Source organism: Bidens hawaiensis, unplaced genomic scaffold (assembly GCF_021521415.1).
Source record: "Bidens hawaiensis isolate Kalapana, Puna unplaced genomic scaffold, B.hawaiensis_p1.1 tig00027139_1, whole genome shotgun sequence".
In the NCBI taxonomy this organism is placed as follows: Eukaryota; Viridiplantae; Streptophyta; class Magnoliopsida; order Asterales; family Asteraceae; genus Bidens; species Bidens hawaiensis.
The window spans coordinates 186,366-192,887 of record NW_027505091.1 but is presented as its reverse complement, the minus strand read 5'-3'; the positions used below and the strand labels follow the sequence as shown (position 1 = coordinate 192,887).

Here is a 6,522-nt window from a genome sequence, read left to right as displayed (position 1 = left end):
CAGCACCCTTTCAAAAACACCAAAATCCACATTTTTTGAAAACTCACGTATAAGTTAGAAACAAGACCAAAAATCACGTACAGGATTATTTTTATTCAGAAAGGGAAATTTCTGATGAAATTTAATGTTGTAGACGGATTTCCTTGAAAATTTATCGTAGTATGTGAGGACTTTTACATGTGTCAGAATATGATTAGAGGACTAAATCCTGCTGCGGGATTCCCAATCTCACGCCACCGATGGATTTGAATGGGTTACATTTTAAATTTTGAATTTCTTTAAACTATATTAGTAACATCTCTCTTCATTTGAATCATTTTGGGACTTTTCCCTAATTTTAACATACGGCAAACTTCGTCATATCACTGTCATAATAAATGTCACATTAAAGAAGTACTATTCTCTCTTTATGACAAGCCAAAAAAAGTACCGTTTCCCTTAGTTAATTAAACATGCCAAAATCACAAATAACATTCAAAGTTGCATCACAACACAACCACAAACTATGGATAATGCAACCTTCTTTCTCGTGCTACCTATCCTTTTAACTTTCATCTATCTATACACCATCTCCTGCCGCCGTAACCCGCGGCTTCCACCGGGTCCTTACCCTTTACCGATCATAGGAAACCTCTTAAAACTTAGCAAAAAACCCCACCGCACTCTCTAAACGTTACAGTCCTTTAATGTCACTTAGGCTTGGAAGTAGAACAACAATAGTCGTTTCATCACCCGACATGGCTAAAGAATTCTTTCACAAACATGACCAATCGTTCTCGATCCGTCCCCGAAACAGCCCGGTTGAATGACCATCATGAATACTCTATGGGGTGGCTCCCGGCTGGAGATCAATGGCGAAAACTACGAAGAATTACTAAAGAATGTTTGTTCTCTGGCCAATGTCTAGATGCTAGTGAACAACTACGCAGGCAAAAGGTATATGTACAATTCTTTAGGTTAGATATGTTTACGACATTTGATTAATTATCCCTTAGATCGATATAGGTACAAATTTATATTTATTAGGCTATCTATAGTGGAGGAGTTATAAAATGGGGTCACTTGCGTATGTGACACCTTCTTTTAATGTTTTCTTTTTATAATTAAATTAAACAAATACAAAAGCCATTAATTTATGAAGATTTATTAAATTAACTAATTAAATAAAAAATAATTTAAAATCAAAACAAAAACACACCAAAAAATAAAATAAAATAATACCAATTTATTAGTTGTCTTCGTCCTTGTCTTTGTATTCGACTTCAACGGGACGACTATCTCAAACGTGTTGGTATATGAAATGTTGAAAACGGTTGAATTGGTTTGGTATTTATATTAGTTTTTTAATTATTTTTTTTTTACTGTTCAACGATCATATATATTAAATATTAGTAATTTTCTTTCAAAGGGGGGCGCGTATGGAGTACACGGCGTTACTTAGTTGGCCGTTTAAAAAAAACATCCGGCGACAAATAATACCCCCCCCCCTACAATCGCCTGGGGGCGGTGTTCATCAATTTTGTAGCCCCTATCGCCCACAATCGTCGCCCCATTATGCATGGCCTTAGAAGGTGGTCAGGTGAATCTTGAAACGAATTATATATACAACTAAGAACTTCTCTAGGCTAGATACGTTTAGTTTTTCAAAATTTAAATTTATGTGATTTTCAATTAGTCTTTAATTCAAGGTTAAATATATTTCTCTGGAGTTAGTTAAATATCTTGCTTACTTTAATCTATATCGTTTTCGTTCTAGCTTGTTTCTTTCATTCGTTTCGTAATCAGTAAAAGCGTGTCAGCCCTAATTCATTTTGGGGTTTCATTGTGTAGGTGTTTGAGTTCAAAATCGTTTGTTTAGTTTGTGTTCTTCGGTGTTGGTTGAAAAAAATAATTTGGTTATGCAAAATAAATGTAAAAATGGTAATGTGGAAATTGAGTTGAAGTGCAATCTGAGAGTTCAGTTCACTTAGTCACCTATAAATGCTAACAGTTTCCTAAAAGTATCTAGTAATAAAAGACATTCAAATTCAAATATACAATACCCTTGTGAAATTTGATTGTACATTGTCGAAGGTACAAGAACTTGTTAACCATGTTGGCCGATGTTGTAAGGAAGAAAAGGTTGTGAATGTAGGTGACGTTGCATTTACCACGAATCTTAACATTTTATCAAACTTGTTTTCTATGGATTTCTCTCAATACGATTCATTGTCATCACAAGAAATCAAGGACCTGATATGGGGTGTGATGGAAGTTGGAGGGAAACCAAATCTAGTAGACTTTTTTCCAATACTGAGACCCCTTGATCCGCAAGGATTAACATCACAAGGAAATGTTATTGCTAACAAGCTATTTGCTATTTTTGATAGCATCATTGATAAGAGATTGCAAACAAGAGCGATTTCATCATCGTACAACAGTGATTCATCTACACAAAACGGTGTCTTGGACGTGCTGCTAAATATCAACTTAAAAGAAGAATCCGAGTTTAGTTTGAATGACATGAAACGTATGTTCCTGGTAAGTTGATAATAGTTTGAGAGTTTAGTATAAGTGTTATATTGGTTGAGGAAATCATGAAAGTAGTGATTTCTAGGCATTTTTATTTTCTATAATGATTCCTAAATTATTGTAGGATCTGTTTGTTGCGGGAACTGATACGATATCAACATCATTGGAATGGGCGATGACTGAGCTCATTCGTAATCCAAAGAAAATGGAGATAGCTCGGTTAGAGCTCATAAAACACGTGCATAATAATGACAAAACTTTGTTGGAACATGATATCCCCCAACTACCTTATCCACATGCAATTATAAAAGAAACTCTCCGGTTACATCCACCCGCCCCTTTTCTTATACCTCATCAAGCCATACGTGATGTAGAAGTCGAAGGCTTTATAGTCCCTAAAGACGCACAAATCCTCTGTAATGTTTGGGCGATTGGCCGAGACCCAAATGTTTGGTCCAAGCCAAATGTGTTTATGCCAGAGAGGTTTTTGGATGTTGAAATTGACTATAGAGGTCAAGATTTTAATCTCATACCATTTGGTGCGGGGAGGAGGATCTGCCCGGGATTGAATATTGCTCATAGAGCTTTACACACAATATTGGGTTCTTTGATTCACAACTTTGATTGGATGCTTGAAGGAAATATGAAAGCAGAAGACTTAGATATGGAAGAGAAGTTTGGGCTTACATTGCCGAGAAATGTACCACTTAGGGTCATTCCAGTTAAACTATGATTGTCTTTAAATTAGATTTTTTTTTTCTTTTTAATATGAAAAATAGTATTTATTGTAATGAATTTAGGTTTAAAGTTATGTGTGTGAAATAATGTCTTTAATTTTCCAATTTACAAATTTGGTGGGTAATATGTTGATTATTTGGTTCAGCTTGTACTGAGAGTGTCATTCAAAAAGGGGTGTCGGCGTGGCTTTTTTCCTGCTTACTTGCCTCTTTATTATAATATGATCTTTTTATTTGTTTTTTTATCTAAGTGATGGATTGTCCTAAAAAAAGACTTTTATTAACCATATAAAATTTCCGACTTATCTAAAAAGAGGTGATCAAAACTGGATGAAGCACACACCGGCTCGGGTTCGGTGATTGTTAATATTGCTAAACGATCTTTTTAACCGTTACATACTTAAAATGAATTTAAATAAATCCCATTTTCACAGTATATAAAACAATTTTTTTACACGTCTCTTCTCCTACTTTATTATTTTACATGCATTTCTTTTACAAACAAAAGAATCAAATGAAGGGGTCAAGCAATTTGTTTCTGCTTGACTCATCTATTTCTAGTCTTAAATTTCTTGTCATGGTGGCCAAAGTAGTAGAAGAACTTGAAGATACGAGGCGATCAAAGAAAAATTATGTGCAATGTGATCGTGAAGGGGCTCATGAAGTTCTAATGAATTATTACTTTGTCAAAAACCCAAAGCACGATGTTGTGACGTTTTAAAGCAAGATTTCGTGTATAGATAGAGTTATTTTAAAAAATTGGGGGAGATCTAGATGCAACATTGAATGGTTTCAACTAGCGGGTACAAAAAGAGTTTCATGGCGCCAAAATAAATGCACATCATCGATTCGTCAACTCGTAATCAATAATGTTCCTGACGAATACAATTAATATTTAGCTATGTCTGAGAGAACTTCATGTGAATGTGCAGACCATTTTTGCAATGCGATTATTAAGATATGTGGTAGAGAGTTTCAACGTAGACCGACTAGTCATCACAATGCACGTTTGTTTGTGGGAGATTCATGAGAAGTGGACTTTGATGTGGCGGAGAGAGGGTCCGGAATGAAGTTCAATTATAAAGTCTGAAACTGCAAACCACATGCGGACACAAAGGGTGGGGCCCTCGTCCTCACACACACATGTTAATTCCGATAGTGTTTTTAAAGGAAGTTTGGGTTTTGACGTGGCAATTTGGAAAGTTTATTGTTGTGGATACTCTAAAATACACACTTTGCGAGAAAGTTTATTAATTTGATAGTGTTTCTAAACTCAGCTTTGTGGGACTCGTCCATGCACCATTTTGATATAAATGAACACTAGATGTCACTGGGTCAAGAGAACATCGACGAAACTAATAACCGATATGTATATATAAGTATCACAAGGTTTAAAATGTAAGCAATAACTAAAATTCTTTAAACCTAAATCCTATAAAAAAATTTGCACTAAAAACATATTAAACATCTCCTCAAATAAAAAGATTAGTACTAAGTTAAGATTGCCATGGATTTAATAACATATTAAATTTGCCATGGATTAACTACCGGTGAGGAAAGCACATGAAACATGAAATATATATTGTGAATAAAAAAAATGTGTGAATTGACTTGTATATTTTGTAAAGATCTTTGTAAGAATCATGAAACTTTAATTAATTACATGATACAATACTTTTAGTTATGATCTAAAGTAAAGTCCAAATGTTAAACCCAACGTAAACAATCTTCGATTAACGGGATATTAAATATTAATATATGTGATACTTTGTTCAAAAAATATGATGATGGTACACGAGTTGCTATGCATACACATGAGTGTGTGTGGATTTGTGTATACATCGCACACACAAACGTAAAAAGAGTAGTTACTTTATGGTGCAAAGCCTTGTTTATAAAAATGTGTAATGGTTTTCAAGGAAACCATAAACCCATGTGTTTCCACAACAATAGACGAGGACAAGCAAATATAAATATATATATCTCGTTTGAAAATAAAACAATTCGACAAACTTTTGCATGCTTGTCACCTTCTCTCTCCCTACTAATTTGTTTACATTATGTATTAGGGTTAGGGAGGTTTGGCTCATTTAGTACTCGATTTTTGACTTGATTGGTCTACAGATGTTTGAGACAATCAGACAATATTTCGCAGGATGAATATTTAGTACGTACAATCTAAAATAAAGAATGCATTCAAGTCCCGGATCAATAATCAAACATTGTATGTTTCCAAGATTCATACAATGCAATGCACACGTATATACGGACATATGTATACACATTATTAACGCTTGTATATAGAAATGGATCCGACTGAATTCTTTATAGAGCACTTGACCTCTAAAATTGTTGCGTCGAGCAGTTCGAGTACTTGGTCTAGACGAGGTGTACTTAGGGAGTACTCGAACATGGTATTTTATAAAGAAATTCATTTTTCGAAGATTATATATATGTCAAATATCAAAAGTTTACTAAATATTTTACAAAATACACACGAAAAATACAAAAACAATCAATAGCACATACATATTAGTTCAAGAGCATGTCTCAGTTGATGAAAGACGTACCTCAATTGAACTTAAATAAGAGGTTTGCGAGTTTAGAACATCGAATCGGATAATAATAATAATAATGGTGGTTGCGAGTTTAGAACAGAAATTAGGTTGCGTTTTAGCATGAAAAGAAAAAAAAATTAGTGATGGGCTCCGGGAGAAATTGAGTTTTTTAATAAAAGTCAAAATTTTGTTAAGACCGAGTTGGACCGCCTAGGCCGAGTAGAGCCGCCTAGGTCCGATTCCGAGTTTTTTACCTTGGAGAAGAAAATCGGTGCAGTGAAGTGCCGAGGAGCGCCTAAGCGCCGAATACTCGGCCGCCTATGCCGAGTTTTGCAACACTGATATTTAGTGTGTGAACTCCTGATGTATGTGAATTTCAACACAAAGTTACTATATCACCATCTAGCTAGGAAATCAAATATTTTCAGTATTGTAACAAGCAACCGGTTTTACATATATGAAATTTTTTGGTTATTCTTCACGTGTTGTTCAAATTGTGGAGTATTGATAATGAAACCGCTATACCAAATATGATTAATCAGTAAATTACGTTACGTAACAAGTAAAAGTTGATTTAGGGTATTAGCTTGTTGATTGACTTGATTACCAATTCTCACAATTAAGGATTTCTATTGAAAGTGGTTAGCTTACATAAAAAATTGACAAATTGTTGATTACCCATTTCGCTTTTAGTTGCCAGTTAACTTGCCAGAAGT

At 34.4% G+C, this 6,522-nt stretch overlaps 1 pseudogene across 1 annotated transcript; it reads left to right on the top strand.

The window, feature by feature from the left end:
• The first annotated feature begins 406 nt into the window (after positions 1 to 406).
• Positions 407 to 3,342, top strand: LOC143610615 (cytochrome P450 76T24-like; annotated as a pseudogene). Its single transcript, XR_013149626.1, has 3 exons — positions 407 to 936; positions 2,074 to 2,520; positions 2,636 to 3,342. The product of XR_013149626.1 is annotated as a cytochrome P450 76T24-like (transcript).
• The last annotated feature ends 3,180 nt before the right edge of the window (positions 3,343 to 6,522 follow it).